This window comes from Embiotoca jacksoni, unplaced genomic scaffold (genome assembly GCF_022577435.1).
Source record: "Embiotoca jacksoni isolate LCO1_2020_lvr unplaced genomic scaffold, fEmbJac1.0.p SCAF_2, whole genome shotgun sequence".
Taxonomy (NCBI): domain Eukaryota; kingdom Metazoa; phylum Chordata; class Actinopteri; family Embiotocidae; genus Embiotoca; species Embiotoca jacksoni.
Genome location: NW_027185340.1, coordinates 18274410 through 18298240, shown reverse-complemented (window position 1 = coordinate 18298240; position 23831 = coordinate 18274410). Strand labels below are relative to the sequence as shown.

Here is a 23831-nt window from a genome sequence, read left to right as displayed (position 1 = left end):
ATACTTTGGAAATGTTATTCCATCTCTTTAACTTACTGGGTTGTTTTTTTGTTTTTTTTTAATTTTTTTTTTTTGGGGGGGGGGGGGTTGATTTTCATACAGAACGTATTAGATATCAGCTGCAAGTCCAGGAAATTAATTATGAGTTGCATTGTCATGCAGATCTAGACGAGTACAGGACTCCTAGCAGTGGTTTCAATTATTAATGATTGCGGTATATGCTAAGAAAATAAAATAAATAAGGATAACAATGTTATTCAAGTCGCTATAAAAAAAAAAAAAAAAGGGAGTTTTAGGACATTACATTTGACTGTTTTACTGTATCTGATTGGCTCCTGATTAAAGTGGAACTACTGCAAACTTAAACATGCAACGGTGCAAAACCTTTAAGGAGCCGTGTCCAAGTCCAAACATCTGCATTTGTTTGCATAGCGGTGCTATTTATAACAATTTATTTGATATGCCCCAGTATATTTAGGGATTTATATTTGGTCAATTCTGGATTAATCTCTGTTGTGGAAAACACATTGTGGCTCTGAACCGTTTCCAAACAAGGGAGGAGGCTTCTGGAATAGTAATTGCATGTACGCTGCGCCTGACCAAACACACGAGGGCTCGCATAAATCCAAGACTTGAGGCTTTAACACACGGCAGATGATGAACTCCACTTCCAAATCTGACTTCATTAACAAATGATCATCTCGTTTAATTCCTGGCAGGAGCGGCGCTTCACTCGACTACCACGCGGTTTGCCTCCGCGATTGGTAAAAATGGCCTTTTTTTTTTTTTTTTTTTTTTTTTTTTTGGAGCTGGAATGCGGCCCCCTCGAGACGCACATGTAACAGGTTCATGTTAAAACCGCAGAGTGGTAGGACGGGGTGGGGGGCGGGGGGTAACCGAGTTTCGAAGCTGTAAAGCCAGTGTGTGTGTGTGTCTGCATGTGTGTGCATGTCTGCGTGTGTTTGAGATGAAGATAGAGGGAGCAGACGGTATTCACCGAGACACCGGAGGTCACAGATGTGTGGAGAGAAAGTGCACATTCAGCATTTCCCAGGGAAGGGTGGGGGGGGGGTGAGCGCGGGATGAGACAATCGGGAGATGCAGGTGGTGCGGCTGAACGTGCCGGTAAGCAGCAAACCTAACAAGTCTAATCAGGTCTTATCGGGCTCTGCTACAATTTCATGGCTGTTTGAACCAAGTGGGCCATGTTCCTCAGATCTCTGGTGGAGGATTTTTATCTCGGAGGGGGGGGTAAAAAATAAAGTTTCCATACAGTATTTTGAAGCTATGTTGAGGAAAAAAAAAAAAAAAAAAAAAAAAAGATAGCGTGTGCCAGAGAGATATCGTTTGTACGGTGACGACTTTATGCCTGTTGAGCACACGACGGCGGCTTCAAAATAATACAGGACACCGTGGTGTTTTAAAGACATGATGTCAGCATGATCAGTGGAAGGAACAAATAAATAAAGAAGCTGTTTTATCACTTAGTATAGTTTTGCACTTGCATACACTTAAGCACTACTGTGCCTATAAAATAGGTTTTGCTTTATTGTATATTTTATTAAAGTATTGTCTTGTGTTTCATTTGATCTGTCCTATTATGCATCGTTTTTCTTTTTCTAATTTTTAAATTACTTTTTAACATGTTTTTTTTTAATTTTTTTTTATGTTCCTTTGTAAATAATTATATAAAAATACTGGTGGAAAAAACAATCTGCTGAATTAACCCTCATTTTCTGTGCTAAACTTCCCTCCAACACAGAACAGAATTGTAACACAGCACAATCATTTATGAAAAAAGTCATTATTATAATATGAATTGGTGGAGCTTTTAAAAACACAGTGGGAATAAGTGTAATTTTCATATTGATGTTTTGGCGTAAACACCTGCTTGCATCTTAAAGACGGCAGAACTGGGCTCACCATCGAGATCAAGGTTACAGTGTTCCAAATACCTTCCCCGCCAGCAAAGGCCAGACCTCACTGCAAGTTTCTTCCCCTCCTGTTCGCCAGCATGATCGACATAAATCAAAACCAGGCTCCGAACGGCAGCGCTCAGCCATCATCTCCGGCTCTGTAACACCAGAAGAAATCCCCTTAAAGACCTCTGATGAAAAAAACAATCCGAGTTGTTTCGACTTATTCCATTTCTCACCGCTGCGAAGACAAATCATCCACGCAGCACACAATGTCTAACTCTGTTGTGTTTTTATTTTATTTTTTTTTAAACCGATTCGAACCTCCAAATGACAATTTCTTGGAACAATCTTATGTAAAAAGTCAAATTCCTGGTATAACATGGTCACTAAAGGGTCATAGCAAAAAAAAACAACCCAAGCAACCATCTGCATTGTGTGTTCAAGACGGGACTAAAAAGGTTTGAATGATGTGTTTCTGCGTGTTTGCTTTTTTTAACTTGAATCCACCACTTTGGATTATTGTTGAGGTTTGCCTAGTCATTTCTCAAGCGGAGCAGTGCACATGAACCTAACCCAACAACGTGAACTGGTTGACTTCAACCGTTCAAGGGCCTTTTGAGTTTGTCTGACAAACCACGTTCCTATTCGGAGGTCAATAAATACTCCTTGAACTTCATAACAAACCAGACGGGGAATTAATTGTCTGTCGTGCAACAGCAGCCTTGCCTTGCAGTAAAGTATTCGGAGTTTCCGACGAGTGCAGAAGTGAGTGAATAAGGCCCGTCCTCATGTGTTTGCACTAAAATTTCATGACCTCGCTTCCCCTGTGTAATCTTCCGACAACCTTCTGACATCCTCAATAAAAAAGTTCACGTGGGAATGCGTTGTATGTGAACTCCGAGGCCCGTTTTCATTGCTGCCTGCTCCAAGCGGGACTCATAACCACATCCAAACCTGTAACGCTGTAAATACTACGTTCCTGGAAGTGAGCAGAACAGAGGTGCAAGCAACAGGTGCTTTGCGAGAGCAGCGCCGGGCTCTTTTCTTGGGAACATATTTGAGCAATCAAGCAATATTTCATGACATGTTAAATTATGATGTGAATAGAACGTAGCGAAGAGCTCTCGCGAGGGTCGTAGGAAAAGGTGCTCTGTGTTCCTGGCAAAATTCGGACTTCAAAAAAACAAATACCTTTTTCCCAGTGCGTGTTCAGCCAAAGAAAGGTTTACTGTAGAATCACAAATCAAGTTTAAAGGGGAATAACACACACAAAAAAAAAAATAGTATGACTGTCAATCACAAAGACCCTTCCCTTGTTCAGTTCTCAGCAAATCCTCAATGTTATTGGTGTAAATGAATCTCCATCAATTTTAAGGATGGACAAAAACCTGAAGTGAATCTTGTTGGGAGCAAAATCAAGACGAGAGGTCCAGACATACTTTGTGTTTCCAGTTTGGAAACTGGAACCGTTTACCCGGACTCCACTTTTCTTACCTTCACGAGCAGGTTTTGAACTCCTCTACATGGGACAGCGCTCGTTCGTGAGGCGACTGTCGCGTCACGGTCACAGTCGTAATTGCAGGTCACATGATGCCCCACTTGGCCCAAAGGGACTTTCACTCCCTCCCGAGTACTGCAACAAAAGAAACAGTTGTGCGAGGCCGAGTCCATTTTTCTTCGTGTCACAACATTCCAAAAAGACTTGTTTTTGATGCCATATACATGTTCGGGGAGTCAGCAGGAAGTCAGCCAGCTCAGTCAAAGAAAGACTTGCTTTATGGGCCCCAAAGATGTAAAAGCCTGAGGAAGTCTGGAACACTTTTTTGGCGCGTGATCTAGTGAGCAACTTTCATTGGAATGAATAGGCGGTATCCTGGGACTTTTGAATCGAGTTCACTTTAATGTGTCCGTGGTGGACAGATATTAGCTGCTTCCACACCTCTGAATCACGACCCACGTCTTTGTTCGTTCGTTTATTCAGCAAGCGGGCGCTGTGTTCGGCCCCGTTGGTAGCTCTTTGCCCTGTTTGATGACACAGTTGATGAGTGTTGGTCACAATAGAAGTGGTTCACAAAAAGGAACGTTGTTAGGTTCTTCAGAAAAGTTCACATCGTGCAGCGCATTCACCGCAACCCGAGTTTTCCACCAGGCAGCGCCCGATCGTGTCTTCATACCCACCAGGAGGGATTTAGAAGTGAAGCGTTTTGCCTGCATGATTTTTCTGATTCTTGATTTGGTCTTTTTTTTGTTTTTGTTTTTTGTCTTTGATTTGTGTGCATCTAGTATGGATAAACGTTGTTAAATAGGTTTCTTTTTTGTCCTTTTTGTGTTTATTGTTGTTTGTGCTGTAGCGTACCGACGACGTTAATACAGTTAACTGTGTTTTACTCATTAAAAAAAAACCACATTCATTCCTCTAATCATTTTACTACTATTTCACATACAGTGCCTGTTAGCAGGAGGAGAACGCATTTTTTGTTTGTTTTTTTTGTCCTACTTCAAAAAGCAGATGGAGTGATACGATCTATGATCGGAAAACTGCACAGGGTGTTTAAGAACTAATCCTACTTACAAACGGGGCCCCAAGAAGTGGGGACAAACTCGTCACGCCCTTGAATTTACCTAATCTGAGAAAGGTATTTTACTATATAGCACACCAGCTACATCCAAGTAATGACAGAAATATAGCTACAACAGTGGCGGGAAGAAAGGATAAAACTGTAACTCCGTCTTTTTGGAATAACGTGCAAAAACCCTTTATAACTCAGAGGAACCGTTATCGCGGCTGAGCTGTCGAGTAAATATGACTTCAATGAGATGGAAATAAGACTTGATAAAAGAATTAGACAAGGTGCAAATATGCAGCGACATTGAAACTTTTCAGCGCTGCTACACTCCTTTCCTCGTACTTGGTGTCTATGACTTGTTTTTCTAACCATCGGTACGCTCTGGTGATAAATATTCATTGGTTGAGCTCCATTTTAATGACTCTAATTAACCAACAGAAACAAATATCTGTTATGGGAGAGTAACATCACATAATACACGATGTTGGAGGTCTCGTTTTCATAAAAGTTTGTGCGATGTCGTTTTTTTTTTTCACAAACCACCAACAATCAACACTGTTTATGAAGGTGACATCATGATATAACAAGCTGAAGGAAGTAACTCATTAATGCCAGCAGAACCACATTATATTCTAAAACGGACAGGACACGGTTTACGAGGCAGTGAAGGGAGGGCTGTTAAAATGGGACTCGTCCAGATAAGTAATTGGTGCCCATTTTGCCAAAGACAGAACATCATAAAAACAGCATCTATTTAAAACTGACTTGGCGTCCCCGCTCAACCTCCCTAATGTGAACAATATGAGAGGCAAGTCGAGCTTTGTAGCTCTCTGATACATACTGCAGGTGGTCTCATTAAAATCAGAGTGAGAATGATGAATCCTGTGTATTTTAACATGCACAGCAAAATCACACTAAAAAAAAAACAACTATTAATATCTTCTTTTTTTTTACACCATAGTTCTGCAGGTTTTGAGAAATGATCGTCAGTCATTTAGCATTTGTCTGAAAATCCTTTGGGTATTTATTAATTGTAACATGCAAAGTTTCAATTAAAATTTAATAGGATGATAATTTTAGATTGGATCCAAAAGGCACATCTTTATACAGAAACATGAAGTGTCCAAAAATTTAAAACACTTGTACAAACTTGCCTCTTCATTTTTCAGACCATCATTTCTGCCTCAAATTGTTAACAATAAAAGCTAATAGTGAAAAACTAAAGCCTAAGTTGTCTTTTTTTTCTTTTTTTTTTTTCTTTTTTAACCACAATTACGACAGTTGAAAGTGATAGTTTGACATTTTTTTGAAAATATGCTTATTTTCTTTATTGGTAACGGTTAGATGAGAAGATACAACTCTCATACTTGTCCCTTACTTGTGACACTACCAATAGCAGCTGACAATGAATGTTTGAAAGCATTGATCAGCAGGCACCGGAGGCCCCTGCTACAGCCTTGGTTTTCTTTTTCTGAATATACACTATTAATGCTTTGACACCCTGTGAACATCCCGCCATTGTATTTTTGAATCTCATCGGTCCAGTTTGAATCAGATTTGACAAAACTTCTGATCGTTCGTGAGCACAAAGCGTCGTGACGCAACCTGTGTAAACCATTGAAGATTCCGACAACAACAGTTCCTTACTTTGTGAAAAAAGTGCACACACAGCAGGACAATTAACTTTATCCATAGGAGCGCAAACGTTTTTTGCACAGTATTGTCACCAATAAAAGTCCGCAGAACAAAATGCCTCCCAAGTTTTTAGTCTTTTTTTTTGGGGGGGGGGGGGGGGGGTATAAATTAGGGTGAGCGTTCAGGGGTTAAGTGTAACACCGACTGACATGATGAGGGCCTTTGTGTGGTTTCTGCTGTATTGTCTGGTTTTGTGTCAGACCCTGTTTGTACCCGCGGTGTTTACATGGTGCGTAACCCAAAATTGTGTGTTCAATCAAATCACCACACGGCAAACGTGGATTCCAGCATTATGTCATTATGACATGAAAAAAAACGATTAATGTGATAGATATATATATATTTTTTTAGACCATTTTACCAATTGCAAGCGTGCAGTGTGGACACAGGAGAGCCAACCGCCGCAGTAGAGCGAGGCAGCCGTCACGCACACGCCATGCGGGCGAGTGTGTCCGGGGCGTAGATTATTTTGTACTCCGCATCAGAATAATAGCACCGAATCTGCAGGGACGTGACGTGTTCAACAGAGCGACGCGTTTCAGCTGTTGTTGTTTTTTTTTTATTGCTGCTGTTTAATGTGAAAAGAAATCTTTGGATTAAATGGATTTAATGTCTCATTTACTTGGATTTGTCCTCTCTTCTCATCTACTCGGGATGCGGCTTTTACAGACCAAAAAATAAAAAAAATAAAAAAAATAATCACTCGTTAGGATTTGCCGCCAGTAAACTGTCAAGTCGCTGCTGTGTCACATTCAGCAGGCCTCTCTCCGAGAGATCCGGCTGATGGATGGGAACGAACGGCAAGAACGCGACGAAACGCCTCGAAGCTGCAGTCTGTTTCTAGTAAAATAAAAACTTTTTATGAGCGTGTCCTTTCGCCCCCCATTGATGTTACGTCCAGCGAATCGGCACTCGAAAAACAAGCAATCCGTCACGTGACACCTATCTGAAGGTAGGTTGACACATTTGCAGGAGTGGGAAGAATCACAGTGGAGACTGATGCAACGCAGATTACATTCTACGAGCGGTCTGGGAAACATCGTTTCAAAAAAAACAACCAAAAAACTACATGATGCACATCTGTATTTCTTTTTTTTTTTTTTATGTTATGAACAGCTGGAGAAAAAGACAAAACAAACTCGCAATTTTCTTCTTTTTTTTTAAAGATAAACATTTCAGTTTCTTGGAAATTTGACCTCGGTTACATAACATTACCAGTGTTTGTGCATAAGTCATACACCACTCCTTTTATATACGGGGCTGTTTAATAAAGCGGAAGATATGGTATTCCGATTTTTGTTATTGGGGATTATAAACTGTTTCCTGGTCGGTTTTTTTTCTGCCAGACAGAAATGCCTCGCTGCAAGGAATGCGAGAAACCTTTTCCTGCCTTTCTCGAGCTGTTAAAAAAGCTTCTCATGTCTGTCTTAATTCTTCTTCCAAACGAGTGGGAAGCTGTATATTAACGCAGAAGGGTGGATCAGAAGGCCTCCGTAGCCATGCTGTCACCACACAGCAATTTCAGACTTTTTAAGTGCAACAACACAACAACATAAATGTTTCACTGATCTCTAATGGGGCAGTAAGAAGTCCGGCGAGTCTGAGCGCGGACGCCGGTTAAAAACGGCGGCGGTGGATGCAGAATATTTCGACTTTGCCCCGCTGTCCCCCGGAGCTTTGTGTCGTCCAAACCCCTCCCTCGGTGAGAGCCTGTTAGTTCCCCGCAGGCTGTTTCCACGTTGCCACACCATCAGTCCGACACAAAAAAAAAAAACAGCAAAAGCATGGTTCGTTGCGATGGACGTTGTGGAAAGTCTGTGTGTGGGCTTCCTCGGTCAGCTCGGCGCGATGCTCCATCGTTAACAAATTAACAGCGAGTTGTTGTTTTTTTCAGAACCGGGCCTCATTGTGTTCATTAACCTTTTTTTTTTTTTTTTATTGTAAAAGGGGAAAGACACGCCACGGCGTTGCCCCAACGACTAAACCGTAGCCACGGCATTTGCTTTGTCAGGCCCCTTTGCCGCATTGTGGTGAGCATAAATGTCCAAACAATAGCCCTTTTTGAGTCACATCCCCAGAACTGTAAACCTATGAATCACTGTGGCTTTTTTTTTTTTTTTTTTCTCTTGTCCTTCGAGGCGTCGTTCGGGTTCGAGGAATTCGGGGGCCTCGGCGGCTCGTTTTTTTTTTTTTTTTTTGGAAACAAAAGCTGACACACAAGAGCGGGTTTTGCTTTAGCATTTTGTGCTCATCGCCGTGCTAGTGTCCTGTAATGCGCACGCCAAACTGCGTCATTGCTAGATAATAGCAATTCCTGTCTCCACCTGTTTATCTTTGCTCCATCACTTGATTTGCTCTCAGTCTGGTATGCACAATGGGCCGTTGTGCGCGCACCGAGCCAGGCAATCAGGACGCTGCCTCTATCCAGCAAATGCCAAGTCTAATTCACGCTGAAAGATGTCGGCTTCCAAATCTGATTTACTGCTTGTTATTCTAATGACACACGGCCGTGACTTTTGGCTTCTTTTTAAGGACCGGCAGTAAATTAGTTTAGTCCAAACATACTTATTAAGCTTGTGTTTCGCCGTGTTGGGCTTGAACTGAATTGGCCTCTTATTAAAAAAAATAAATAAATAAAAAAAATACACTGACGCCGATGCATACGATCGCGAAGAATATCCTTCAGATTGATACCAAACCATCAGCTGTGCCTGCTTGATCCTCTTCAGCCGGACTGTTCAATAGCAATACGCCCCCCCGGGTCTTCACAGGCGCAAATAACTCCCCCAGTATAATGTTAATAGATGCATTACTGCATGGAATGAACTGGTCATGCACATCCCTTTTCTTTCAGTTTAACAATAGCGTTGCGATCAATACCAGACAGCAGTCAGTGATACTACTTTATTACTTGTTGCAGCTGGCAAAGTAAATAAATACCCGCCAATACATTCAACTTTTACGTCTCTTGAGCTTTCAGAGCGACATTTTGAAGCTCGCCGTTTCGCTTAGCTCGGCGTTAGCTCAGCCAGCAGCGATCGATGAACACGCGACTCGACTCGGCGAGTGGCGGGTGCGGGAGAGGGCGTAGTCCCGCCGCAGCCAATCAAAAGTGTCGGGAAGATTATTACCGACAGGTAATAGTTACCATGTAAACTACTGGTAAATAGTTACCCCGTTAAAACCGTAATGAGATGTTCTGGATGGATCTGTTTCAATTACGTCAAACTTAGTTGGTTGTTTAAAGTTTTTACTGATTGCACGAAATCACTTTTCAAACAAATGTTTTAACCTGACCAATAAAGCTGAGCAGTTCTAAAAAAAAAAAACTAAATGTAAACTGGTCAGCGTGGAACCTCCCAGCAGAACTCGACTGCCGATTAATGCCAAACATTTTTATAAGCTCTTCTGCATCATTTAAATTAATATTGAAATGTTTGGACCACCAAAACAAATCACAAATCTAAAGATCGCAGCTGACAGCAGCGAAGGAAAAACAAATTTTTTTCCCCGAACCTCAGATCAAGTCGACATTCAGGTCAACAGGGCTGGCTGCTGTTCACGGGATTTTTGGAAACTGGTTCCCGAAGGACCTCTTTTAATATCTCTTCGTCTTATCTGATGTGATCGTCAACCGCCGTGACGTTGTTGCTTACAGCGACGCGCGATGATTTGATTGGCAGATGAGAAGCGGTGCGAATTCAAAACAAGAGAACTCGTCAAAAAACCAGGCTGAAAGTTTGAGCCCGTACTGCAAACGAATGGAGACAGAAGACGTTCCTGCTCGGTGGAACAATGGAAAGCAGCAGAATGTGTGTTATCTTTTAAATACGATTTTGCTACCGAAAAAAAAAAAAAAACTAATTTGGATGCACCGATCGTAATCGCCAGAAGTGACCGTGTTTGGGTTGATCCGATTTGATTGGAAACCCAATGATGCAACCCAATGATGCTACGTCCTGCCCACTGATAACTGTAACCTGAATGGACACCTGTCAATCAAGCAAACCTCCCCCCCCCCCAAGGCCCTTAAAGCACTTCCGCATCGGCATCATTTTTTTCGACCCAGAAGCCACGTCCACTTTTATGTACAGTCTACGTGCAGGCCATAGGAAAATGAAAGGCCCGCTTTACAAGGTGGCGTGGGGTGGGGGTGGTGGTGGTGGTGGTGGTGGTGGTGGTGGGGGGTTTGAGGGGTGGGTGCAGAGCTTATCCCAGCTGTCATTGGACAACAAGGCGGGGTACATCCTGAAACAGGTCACTAAGTCAATCACAGGGTCCATGCCCACATACTCAGCTATGGTTCATTTCAAATGACCAATTAACCGTGCCGGCCCCCTGACCCTGATGATGGTAAACATAAATGTCCACAAATAGGCTCGTGACCAGATGTTTGCCACAAAAAAAAAAATATTTAAACCCCCTCCACCCCCGCGATCGAAGTGACCCGAGTCTGACCAGTCCGCCCCTCCGCAGGAGACTACGGCTGGATCGTTGGCCCTCGTGGTCGGTGTCGTGGCCTGGACTCCCAGTAAACATAATGCAGGAAGCTTCTTTTATGCGCAACGCCCTTGTTTAACATGGAGAAGTATCGATTCAAGCGAGCGCACTGTGCTCCTCGTCAAACCTTCATATTTATGCCTGCGCACAGCCTGCGCCGCATGAGTTTAAACACGGACCTACGCAGACGATGAAACTATTCCAAGCGGCTGCCAACGTTCGAGAAGTAATGGCTAAAATGGCATCGTACGACGCGTCTTCTCTCTTTTTTTTTTTTTTTATCGCCAAGATTTATTCATCTTCCAGTTATATATATCCCCGTTTTTTTTTTTTTTTGTTTTTGTTTAAATGAAATTTGATTACTGCAGAATGAAGTAAAACACATCTGATAAATTCCAAAAGGGGAACGGCGGGTCCTGGCCGTATTTCTTTGAGGCAGTTTCCCCCCCCCCCGGGGTTATGAGATGCGAGAACGCCCAACTCGACTTCAAGGAAAGACGACGCGGTTTCTCGCCCCGCTTCGGCGGGATGCAGACGCGTGCTCTCCTAAAACAATACAGAGGAGCAGTCGGCTTCGTTTACCGTGATAAAGGAAAAACACAGCCTTCTCTCTTAAGATCTGATGGGTGAGTAGTCTTCGGGGAATGCGGTCGATATTTCCACTCTTGTGTTTCCATTACTAGTTCTAATGACTAACAGTGGTTCGAGGGTGTCGGTGTTGTCATCCGCTTGGCACCGACGGAGACTGGGCCTTATCGCCGCGCTGCTTTGTCTCTACGTTGTCCAAATCCCTTTCTGCCGACATCTTTGCTGTTTCTCATTCTGTCATCCTCCGCCCTCCCTCCGCCCTCCCTCCGCCCTCCCTCCGCCCTCCCTCCGCCTCGACGACGGCGCTCGCCATTGCGCCCACGGGGAGTATCGGGCTTCTAACCTCATTGAGATGTAACTTCTCCGCGAGCCGGGAGGATTCCTGCCCCTGTCAGATAGAAAATAAAAGCGCCGGGAGTTCTAAACAAAAGAACTCGATCGATTTTCTTTCTTCACAAAACCGAACGAGAAAGTCTAAAAGGAAACAACGAGGCCGAGATTGTTGCCCGCAAAACCTACGGCTCTGCGCTATTGTTAAAAACACATCGAGTAGCCCCGATCGCGCACGCCGACCGCGTTCCTTCGTTGCAATTGACGCAGTCAATGTGGCTTTATTTTTATTTTTACTTTTTTTCATCGGTCACACCGTCACTGGAAATATACGCAAAAAGTCTTATTCATTTGCAGTAAAAACTAGTTCTCAGCAAATACAAGTTAATTACTCCCGTTTTGTTCGCTCGATTAAAAAGGGTACAATTCCCAGCTGTTAAGAAATGACTGCGCAATTACACACATTTGTGACTAGTTTTAAAAAAAACCATGAGAACCCGACGGACTCGGAGCGCCACAGACCGAGTCGGGGAGTCGAGAGCGACGCCGGTGTCCTTCGTTTGGAGTTGTTTCGACATAGTTTTGGTCTTTCCGCGGGATTGGTCGAGGAGAACAAAAGTCTAGAACGGCGCCGGGCTTTATTGTTCGAGGTCAGCGGGGCAAGCGAGGCCGACGGACCGCGGCGGTCTGACGCTGCGCAACGTGTCCCCGAACGGTCCCGACGGGCCGAAGCGGCGCAAAAAACCGACGGGCCCTCGGGCACGAAGGGTGCTTCGCAACCGACTTTCCCGCGCGCGCGTGGAAGGGTCAACCGTTTCCATAAAGACCGCCGTCATGAACGAAACGGGGTTTCCCGGCCCTCCCGCGGATTCGTCGTCGTTTTCCTTCCTCCTTTTGAAATCTCTAAGCCGATTGTCGTAGGAGGGTTAAATCGAAAAGCGTGCGTGCGGTCGTCGACGTGTCGAAGTAAATAAAGAATTCAAAACGCCGGCCGGCCGGAGAACTAAACCTGCAACTTCCGCGTCGCGACGAGCCGCGTTTCATGTAAAAACAGAATTAAAAGTCGTGAAGAAATTGCAGCAATTGAGTTACAGCAACGCACTTTGGGGGAACAAGTTGCAGCTGCAATGTTTCTTGCTTCCCCCCCCCGTCAACCACATTAGGACTCCTGTTTGTCGAGCGTATGGAGATTGCGTGATGAGACGGCGCGAATATCTTACCAGTTTTTCATCGTGATTATGTCGCGAGTTAAAACGGTTGCTGCGGAAATGCGTTTTTTTTTTTTTTTTTTTTTTTACTTCGCCATTGCTTTGCTAAATAAAAAAAATAAAAAAATCAAATGCAATTTTTTTTTTTTTTTTTTTACTTTTGACTCTGGATACAAATTCAAGTAAAAACAAAACAAAAAACGTGCTTTGTAGGTTTCCGGGGAGGAACTTATTGCAGATCGTCCTCCCCCTCCCTCCTATCAGCTGCACCGCCGCCGACCAATCCCCGATTCCTTTCGGTTCTTTCCCTCGACGGGAAAAAGCGGGGGGGGGGGGCGCCGAAAGGGCCGCCGTTTTCAGCGACGCGCCGGCTCGTCGTCGCGTCTCGATCGCCCCCCTCTCTCCCCGCGACGAGCGCGGCGGAAAGATCGCGTCCGGCGGCGCGTTTCCGCCTGTCCTTTCGCGCGACGGGAGAATTGAAAGGAGAACGAGAAACCGCCCGCCCCCCCGGTTCCCCTGTAAACGCGCTTTCGGCGCAACTCCCGTCCCTTAAATCGCCTCGGTCGTCCCGACGACGCGGGGAGGGGAACGCGTGGGAGCGTTCGGCTCCGCGACTTCAGGTTCCGCGTCAACCTTTTTTTTTTTTTGGCAAATGACGCGGTTCCGTTCGACAAATGGACCGCGTTCCCAAAAAACACCCCCCCCCCCCTTTCGATCCGGGGGGGGAGGGGGGGACGCGCTTCGCGGACTTGAACGGGTCGGAGCGCCGGCGCTCTTTGAAGAGGAAGGTGGACAGATTTAAATCGGGTAAATTTGGTCCTTACGTGCGCGGTGTTGGAACTTTTTGAATGAACCTTGTGAACGGTGTCCCGCACGCCCGACTTTTGGGAAGCGTGCCGATATCGCCCTTTGAGAAAACCCACATTAAACATGTGGCCGCGTGGGGTCCCATCGTGTCCGAATAGCTGACATCACGCCACGCACATTCACGGTCACCGGAGGCTCCGGCCACACGGGGAGAAACACAGAACCAATACAGGAATATTCAAAACAATAAAAAAAAAAAAAAGTGTGAAGTCAGTGAGTAAATGCGTAACAGTCTCTTCTGTTTATGAACTTCTGGTCCCGTTTTTTTTTTTTTTTTTTTTTTAAAGGTCTTAAATCTCCAGATGCTGCATTGCTTCTGCTCAGTGTTTTTTTTGTTGTTGTTGTTGTTTTTTTGTCAGCTTTACTACTCAACGTCCAGGTGCGGATGCAAATAACGGCACCGGGGTAAAGAAAGCAGCGTGTCAGAAAGCAGCAGGAATGCTCGAACCAATCTCTGCAAATACGTTTTAGGCTTTTCTTCTTTTTTCTTTTTTTTTTTCCCTACAAATTAAATAGAGATTTTGGATCAACCTTGTAAAAAAAAAAAAAAACTTTTATTGCGTACATAACATCGTCCAAAAAAACGACCCGGTAGGAATGCTGAGCGTATCCAGAAAACCCTGAAGGTTTTGGTTACTGCGAAAAAGCGAAAGAGAAACAAACCATGCGCCACTCCCCCCCCCCCCTCCCCCTTCCCTTTCATGCGCATTTTGGAGTTATTGTTTATCAAAAAAAAACTTGATCTCGGCCAGGGGGGAAAAAAAAAAAAACAACCAATCTGATTATTCATGAGGCAATCTCTGCAAAGTGTCATTAGCACGTCATCGAAGGTCCATCTCGCCTCTTGGTGCTGTCGTTGCGGCTAATCGGATCAGCAATCGTCGCGTCATTACATCAGAGTACCTGTATATCATTTCAATACTTCACAAAACTCCCCGACACATGGAACGTCTTACCATACGGACGCCCATAGCAGATACAGGGGAATATGGTTATACTTAGCGGGCCTGCAACACACTGGTATTACCTCATGCTGGCTTTCACACACGCAAACAAAACACACACACACACACACACACACACACACACACACACACACACACACATTGTAATCATCCCCTTGTATATATATTTTTTTTGTGTCCCGCAGAGAACATATCATCCAGGAGAGGCTTTATTTAAACCGTTTATCATTTGTTTGAACTGTTTTCATTCACCGCTGTGGTTCATTGCGTCCCTTTTTCATTGGACTATGAAAAAGAAAAAAAAAAGACATAATTAAACTGACGGCAACACGCAAATATAGAAACGGTTATGAAGTTTGACATGAAACTCCATGCTTAAAATCACTTGTGACAGCTGATTAGGCTCCATGTGGCTTGATTTGCCACGGTCCTGAATGCACGGAAGAGAGACAAAGTAAAACGGGTTGCAGGTTTTTCTTGGTTTTTTTTTTGTTGTTTTTTTTTCTCCCGTAATTGCTGCGGAGAAATACATTTATTGCCATTTTTCATGCCTCTCGAAGCAGCCAGCTACTCGGCCATTACTGGACCGCTTTAAAAGAGAAGAAGGAATCTTCTCTCTCTCTCTCCCCCCTACCCTCCCCCCACCCCACACAAAAAATAAAATAAATAAATCCAAACCCCACAGAAATATGACTGAAAAACAAAGTAACTTGTAGGGGAAAAAAAAAAAATAAGAAAACAAAAAAAAGCTGTTTTGTCTTGACTGACAAAGGCAAGAGAAGCGTGCATGTCAGCACTTTTTGTCAGAGCGGCTCGTCACTTCTTGTCGTGGCTCGCCCGGCATCGCAGCGCCCGAGGTGCAGCGAGCCCGTCACGAGAGGAGCAGACAGTGGCTAACGTGTAACTGGATCTGCATGGCACCATCGTCTTTGCATGGGGCTGCAGCTGGGTGGAAACGTGCATGTTTCTTTGTTTTGTTTTTTAAAAAGGCGAGAAGAGAATAACTATTCGGATCCTCCAGGATTTCACTGAGTTGTTGTTCCCCCCAAATGTAATTTGAGGAGTTTTAAGTGGGTTATTTTGGCGGACATTTGGAAAAAAAAAAAATTGCAAGAAAAGAATAAAATGCCATTTTTGGAAGAAAATATCAAACTGTTTAACATACAGTCACATGTAATCACTTCCTTTGATAATAAGAGAATTTTAATGTTGAGATCACGTTTCCCGCAAACCCCCCCCCCCCCCCTCCCCCCCCCACCGTCACTTGCGGGTTTTTCTGCTCGTCCCGGTTCCCTCCGGTGGAGTTCGTTTTGGTGCCGATTGCAAGTGAGGATTTATTTTTGTGACTAAAGCGAGTTCTGTTTGGCCAAGACCTGCATTACGCCGGAATACTTTCAGTGCGGCTCCTGCTGACGACATTTTTTTTTTTTTTGCAAAAACATCGCGGAAGTTTGAAACAAATTTCTCACTCCTGAAAATGGATCGCTTGAATTAGCTAGATTTATGGCGATCACGAGATCGAGATTTCCCGGATGGTCCGCCCATTTGAACATGTCGTTTTAACATTAAAGTTGCAGGGTTCAACAGGTCGGATGATCAAATACCATCACCGCTCTTAACTTGTGCTCATTGTGATCGATGCGGCGTTACTTCAGCATTAACGCGTCTATTCATTTGTCGGGGCTGCAACGTGGCTTCTTTCATACGTACCATTCTGCGTCAACAATCAAATGCACGTCAAAAACTGGTAATCTACTCTGACAAGACCTAAGATTTGTAGACCAGAGGTCTGTGTTTACTTAAGCACAGCACGTGGAAACATCTGGATCGTATAAACAAAAAAACCTAGTAAGGCTTCATTTGACTGGTTGAAAGATTGCACCGGGTACAAATTCATAAATGACATTTTAACGGTAGATGCACAACAAAAGAGAAATAAATTTACTCAGCCGGGCTGGTCGAGCGACGCGGCCGTTGCGAGTTTGCTGCGCTCCGGCTGCTGCACATCTCGCCAGCCTCCGTATCTCAAAACCAGACAATTGTTTAACAGGGCGCTGGGGGGGGGGGGGAGTCCTCATCCACTCGTAAAGTTGGAGAAACGTCACATGACAATGCTCGCTTTCAGCAGGAGTGTGTTGAGGTGGTCACCGGTCACTGGTAAACACATCACATCAACCGGACCGATGAAAACAGAACCGCAGGAGATAAATAACGGGAGACGGTCCTGTCTGGAGAAGCTGTTAAAACCGCTAAAGAGGAATATAAGACACGAACGGTGACAGCTGCTTATCGCATGTTGAACTGAAACCTAAAAACTAGAAAGCTCAGCTGTCGTGTCGTAATTAAAAAAAATTTTTCCCCCCCCGCCGCTTTCGGGCACGCTCCCAGAAAGCTGGAAATTAGACAAAGAAATCTTGAATGAACTATTACCTTTGCGTGGCTCAGTTAAGGCTCTCAGGACGGCTGCTGTATGGCAAAACCGCTTGTTAAAGGACACACGCGGTAGTCCAGCCCACAAGCCCGAAATCCTCCAGCTCCAGCTTTTTTTTTTTTTCTACATCGGCTGCCTGTGAAATGGGATGCGTCTACAGAGTGACAACAAACTAATTACAGTCCAAGGATGAACGCATAATTTGGATGCGGAGGTCTTAAAGGTTAATGCCGCTAATTGCATTGCTAATAGCGTCTTCCTTTGCCAAAGGTGTTTTTTTTTTTTTTAAGTAAGTTTGCCCTCATACAGGACAATTTTAATTTCCAAAATCATGAACATTTTCTTTTTTTCCTCCTGGAGTACGTTGTTTTCTATCATGTCATCCAAGAATAGACTGACATTCACATAATCAGGCATCTTTGTATCTATGGCAACTATTTTATCAGTTTCAAGATTGAGGCAACCACCCTGAAAAAAAAGGTTTCTCATTTTTTTCATACAGGAGAAATTCTTGCCACCACCAAATCTTTTTTTTCTCAGGCGCAGAGGGACTTGAGTTTTCCATGCTTGGAATCTGACATAATGGAATTTTTCTATCACTGAACACGGAAGACGGTGTTGTCTCAACAACCCAGTGGGGGACATAAAAAGCTGTTAAAACAAAATCCCACAGAGAGACCAAACTCAATAATGTGTTGGTACTTCGCTCAGATATTTCACACTCAAACACCTGTGGAACTCAGCCATAAGACACAGATAAAAAAATAAACAAAATAGGGTTTTCTTTTTTTTTTTTTTAAGGCTAAATTGTAATCCTGAAACAGCTGGTCTCTGTACATCACAGCAAAGTTACTTAATCAGAACCAAATGGTGCATTTGCCATCGATTGATAGTCAGGCTGAGCACAGCGCGTTCTTCTAATGACAAACGAATGCTGCAATAATTTCAGAAAGTCCGATATGAATTAAAAGGTACCTTTTTGTGTCCTTCGCGTTTGGTAGACAATCTTACTTTCTTACACTCAAAGACAAGGTTGTAATAGTTCTGTATGCAGTCTTAAACATGGATCGCATTTAAAAAGAACACACTCTGTTGGTTTTCTTGAAAACTCAAATCCTTCTGCTCATTTCTCCATCGGCTCTCAAAGGAAAAGGTAAATGTTTCTGATAAAGCAGCACCTACAGGCGCCTCCTTCCCTCCCCGCTGATCTACGGTCGCCCCCCCCCCCCCCCCGACCACAGAAACAGATGTTCCGCAGGTCGCCTCCCTCTGAAAGGCTCCTATTGTTGGGGATTAAGCGCGGAGCAAGTGTACGCGGCCGGGTCGTGGGGTCGGGCTGGGCAAAAGGCACCGGGTCCAACAAGTCCTGACCTTTTAAATGAGTGCAATGTGATACAATGCATGGGTCAGCAGTCACATGCTGAAAGCAGGCCCACATGTTGACGAACACCCTCTGACCCCCGCTGCTTCCAACCGCCAGCCCCTTTCCTCGGCCGTGGCGTGTGGCGACGGAGACTCTGCCAGGATGACAACCCCCCGAAGCTTCGGAGTAATTAGGGGACCCAACCAAGCATGGCTGGGGCTTGGAGCAGTTGGTCACCATTGACGTTTGATTTATACTGGAAATAGACTAGATTTGGTCCTGCTTTTAAGTTACAAATGGCAGATGAATACTTTAACAGCTCTAAGCCCCAAAACCTAACTGGTTTCTTTGCTGTAATTTGACAAGCCGTGGAGTAGTTGGACTCAACCACGCTGCCCTGCATGCAAGGAAACATGTGGATTTGTGCATCATTTCATTAAAGTCCTGGTCTAGGTTTTGACGACACCTAATAATTTTTTATTAGCGGCATATTCTTTGGCTTTAAAAATGCTACAGCGTTTGAATTATATAGTTTGAATGGTAATTCCTAAGCTTGCGAGTACAAAACGTCCATTTGAACATGCGTCCATTAATGTGGAATGATATTTACCACTAATTAGGGACTCCGAGATGACGTACGACAAATGCTTTGTGACAAAACTATTGCGCCGGTTTAAAGCTGAAGCAGAGCAGATGCTGTGTGGAGAGTCCAAAATAGCCCCACCACACTGGAGGCTTTTCTGACTTAATAATGTCAACACCAGAGCCCTCACAAAACCATATGGAGCCACTTTATTCGTTGGACTGATTGCACCTACTCCAGTTTATCTCCCGCCGCTCACATGGCGGAACGGAGCACGGAGTGAAAGACGTCTGGTCCGGTCAATGCTGTAATTTATGAAGTGCTTTTTAAATGCCGGGTTTGCCACAAAGTTCTGTGTAACAAAGCACATAAATGCTTGATAACAACATCAGCGAACACTGCAGAAATTTTAACACACGCGTCCAGATTGTCTTCCCTCTCCTCTTTTGAGTGGAAACACGTGAACGAGTAAATAGAAAAAGTTACACGAAGATCAGGGAGAGACTGTTTCACCCAGATGAAGATTATTTTCGTCTTTTTTTTACATTTTCTTAATTACGTAAAGATTTATTTGTCTATAAATAGAGCATGTTTAGTATGAGTTTTAATATTACATTACATTTAGCTGACGCTTTTATCCAAAGCGACTTACAATAAGTGCATTTCACCCATGAGGGTACAAAACCCAGAACGACAGGAATCAAGAAAATACAATTTCTTCAAGAAAGCCAAACTACAAAGTGCTATCAGTAAGTACCATTTTAAGCGCTACTAAAGTTCTACTGTTCAAGGTAAAGTCTGAAGAAGTGTGTTTTTAGTTTGCGGCGGAAGATGTACAGAGTTTCTGCTGTCCTGATGTCGGTGGGGAGCTCATTCCACCATTTAGGAGCCGGGACATCAAACAGTCGTGATTTAGTAGAATATTAGTGGTTATTTTAGTATCAATTTCTAGTTCCTGGAAAAAAATTACAATATGAGTTTGCAGCAACATTAAAAAGTCAGTCAGAGTCGTGCTTCTGGCCCCTTTTCGCTCTGCTTTTGGTCTCTAGCAGCTGCTGAAGTAAATATCTGCTTCTTTTGCTTCTAAATGTTTCACCGAGTTCACCAGCAAGTTCAAACGCTGTTCTAAAACACTGTTTGGTGCAAAGCAGGTGGTGCAAAGTGGCTTTCCAGGGCCTTTTAGCTTCTTCTCTCTTAGCTTCTTGGCTTTTTTTTCTTTTTTCGAGAGCAGATCAGCATTCAAAATCAAGATTATTACTTTCTGTTACAAAAGGTTTGCCTTCAAAAGAAAAAGCAGCCAGCGAAACAAACAAACCAGGAAAAGGCAACAAAAAAAAAAACTGCCAATCATACCAGAAGAGAGGCGAAGAGGAATCACTGGAGAGCTTGAAAACAAGTAACATAGAGACAATCTGCGAAACAGGAAGTGGAAGGCAGAGTAGTATACCCAACTGACTGATGGGTAAATAAAGCACTGGTGGAAAACTGAACCAATGAAGAAGTATCAGTGAAACCACAAATTGACAACTCCAACTTCGTTTTGGTGTCAACATAGGTGTCGTACACAGAGCTATGGGAACTAAAGCCCACACGCAACATCGTCCGTAACAGCATAAACGACAGCCCGCGAGCTGAGATAATCCCGTTTCGGGAGATGAGCTGAATTGAGGAGTAGATCTCAAAAGGTCAGGGATCGTAACCACCGAACCAGAAGTCTCAAACGCGGCGCGATGAGCTGGCTTTTGCTGACTCGGAGCGAAATCCCAACTCACGTGTCACATTTTGGCAGCTCGTCCGGAGAGCCAGAAACTTCATCGTGCCTCAATCGCTGTGCGAGGAAGAGGTCGTCCCAGCAGAAGAAGAATGCTGAACTCCTCGCAGAAGTCATTGTGTCCGCGTTTTTTAAAGTCAGGTCGTTTGCGCCTAAACAAACACGCCTGGTTGGATCTGCTTACGCCGAATGGAAGTCGTGGCCAAACCCATCGGGCCCACCTAATATATCTCTCGCCGTCCCTCTCGCTCTTTCTGTCGTCGCCGACTTTCTGCTGTCACTTTTACGGTATGCATCTCGCACCCACATTTTGGTTCCTGAAGCCAAGATACAAATCACTGCTTTAGTTCCTATTTACTGCTGACATTTTCACTGAGGCCACGTGAGGAAAAAGAAAAAAAGAAACGCGACACTTCATCTCTTTTCACAAAAACAACAAACCACTTCCAGGTACACGGTCCCAGCATCCATCGAAAGTCTCCCCCTTTTTTTTTTTTTTTTTTTTACAGAGTGTGGCTCTGCGCTGCCAGAGGCTTCCTTGTAAGCTGGTTTTGAAAATGAATGCCTTTCTGCTTCGGTTTGGACCCGCTGAATAATTTACTATGTAATTACATACTCTGCAAAAGCCTCCGTGTCCACTCGGGGCCCGTTTGGGAATCTCTGCAGCATTGCAAGTCACAACCAGAGCCTTGACCAAATCAAAATTCAAACCCACTCTCTAATCAAAAAACTGGAAAACTCACATCCAGAGGCAAAGTTTTATGTCTGCAGTTTGCTAAATACCCTTACACCAACAATTGGGGTGTAATTTCTGATTTGCAGCTCGGCCAAACTTTAAAAAAAAAAAAAAAAAAACAACAACAACATTCGGTCAAAATGCTGCAGTTTGTGCAGCACTAGTGCAAAACATGTCCCGTCATTACAGTTGGCGGAGGTCTGCTGAGGGGAATGACAATACGGTGCAGCAAGGACACCGCAGTGACGGACTGGAAAGCCCCGAAAACCCATAGAAAACTCAAAAATGTGATGACGTAGGATAGCTGAAGCTAAAGATGATAAAAGCTGCAGAACTCCGGGTCGAGCGAAAGCAAAGGTGTTTCAGAGACCGATTCTTTTTATGCGTTTTTTTCATTCAAATTCCACGTTTCTACTTTCTGTTCAGAGGTTCACGTGAATAAAGGCGGCCAGCAAACAGAGCGGGAAGCGGAAAACCGCCTGACCCGCTGACAGGAAGTTCAATATCAACGACAGCAAGAAATGGAAAACTACAAAATAAAACAGGAAATAGTTAACCGGGGTGCGACAGCTGGAGTTGGCGTATTTGTAGCTTAGCATAGCATACGTTAGCATGAAACACATTTTTTTTTTTTTTAGGAAACAGTTTGCCAGGTGTGATCAGCAGCAGAGGTGGCGAGCGGACGCTGCGGCTCAACAACGCGCCGATCGGGGTTTATTTCAGTGGATCATCGTCAGCTTAAAATTAAGCTCATCTGAATCTAATGCATTTATTTCTACGCTCTGCTGGCTGATTCTGCAGCAAAAGCTCTGCACTGCAAACATTTCTTTCAATATGGGAGTCTTTTTTTTTTTTTTTTGTTTGTTTTTGTTTTTTTTGCACCAAGTTGACACCGAGTTGCCAAAATACCAAACATTGTTTTCTCTCGCGTATCTTTCATATCAGCAACAAAGCAGCACGGCTTACCTTCTTCAGCCGGTGGTGGTCGTCACATTCAGATCCGCCGATCAGCCCGAGTGAAGCGCGGGTGAGTGACGGTTGTCCCTCTGGTGCGCTTCGGTTTGGGGATCAAACCAATTTCAGTTGAACAAAGCAGAAGCCTTTTTAATGTCTCATTGCTTATTTAGTCACGGCCGTAGACACGCCCTGCCGTGAGGGATTTCAAAATGGCTGTCTTCGGGCTGGGTCCTTACCTGTCGGCAAGTAGTGACACGGTCGGTATGGACCAATAAGGAGTCACGTGATGAACTGTGTCAGCAGAGGAAAGCAAACATCAAAACACCTTACATAAATCTGACTTAATCTCAGGGCAAGAAAAGCTAAATATAAGCAGAAGAATAAATATCAATATACATATTTTTTTTTAATTCTTTTTAAGTTTTCAATAAATACACAGACTAAAATGCACAGTTTACATCAAACTTACATTTTAAAAAGACGCACATGTATAAGTAGAAACGATGTACGGGTAAGAGACACTTACAGCAAAGGAGACAAATCAAAGTTCTCCATTCATACCGAGGTATTTAGAAGCTTTTAATATCTTTATCCAAATTGATTCTCTTGGTGGGAACTTTTTTAATCTGCCTCCACCCGTTGTAGAGTTTTCTATATGCTGTGTGCCGAGTGGAGCCGGTTCTTATGGCGTGTTTATGTTCAGCCAGTCTTTCCTTCAGTTTGTAAAAAATTAGTCACATGGACTCTCGTGTTTTTAAACCGCGAGACGCGTCACAGCTCGTGAATGACTTTAAACTTTGAGCTGATGTTACGCCGGCAACACTGACACCAACAGCACATGAGCATTAGCGGGAGGGAGAGAGAGAATACCATCATTCTTTGTAGATAAGATCTCGGCCAGTGGAATTTAATAAGGAAGCTTAACAGCATTAGGCCGTTCCTTTCCATAAAAGTCATATTATGTACATTTTATCTGCACAAAATGGGTGATTTGTAGCCATCAACAGACAGTAACCATCTGCTCTACAAAAAAAAGAAGCTAAGAGGGAAAAAGCTAAAAGGCTCTAGAAAGCTTGCATTGCACCAAACAGTGTTTTAGAACAGCGTTAGAACTTGCTGGTGAACTCGGTGAAACATTTAGAAGCAAAAGAAGCAGATATTTACTTCGGCAGCTGCTAGAGACCGAAAGCAGAGCGAAAAGGGGCCAGAAGCACGACTCCAACTGACTTTTTAATGTTGCTGCAAACTCAAATTGTAATTTTTTTCTCCCCCAGGAACTAGAAATTGACACTAAAATAACCACTAATATTAAAACTCGTACTAAACACGCTGTATTTATAGACAAACTCGG

The 23831-nt window shown here is 43.8% G+C and overlaps 1 long non-coding RNA gene across 1 annotated transcript; it reads right to left on the bottom strand.

Annotated features, from left to right (window-relative positions):
• Positions 1 to 217: 217 nt before the first annotated feature.
• LOC138200763 (uncharacterized) lies at positions 218 to 22646 on the bottom strand. Its single transcript, XR_011178423.1, has 3 exons — positions 22490 to 22646; positions 3414 to 3552; positions 218 to 2074 (listed from the first exon to the last, which is right to left on the bottom strand). It is a non-coding gene; the product is annotated as an uncharacterized lncRNA (long non-coding RNA).
• Between the last annotated feature and the right edge of the window lie 1185 nt (positions 22647 to 23831).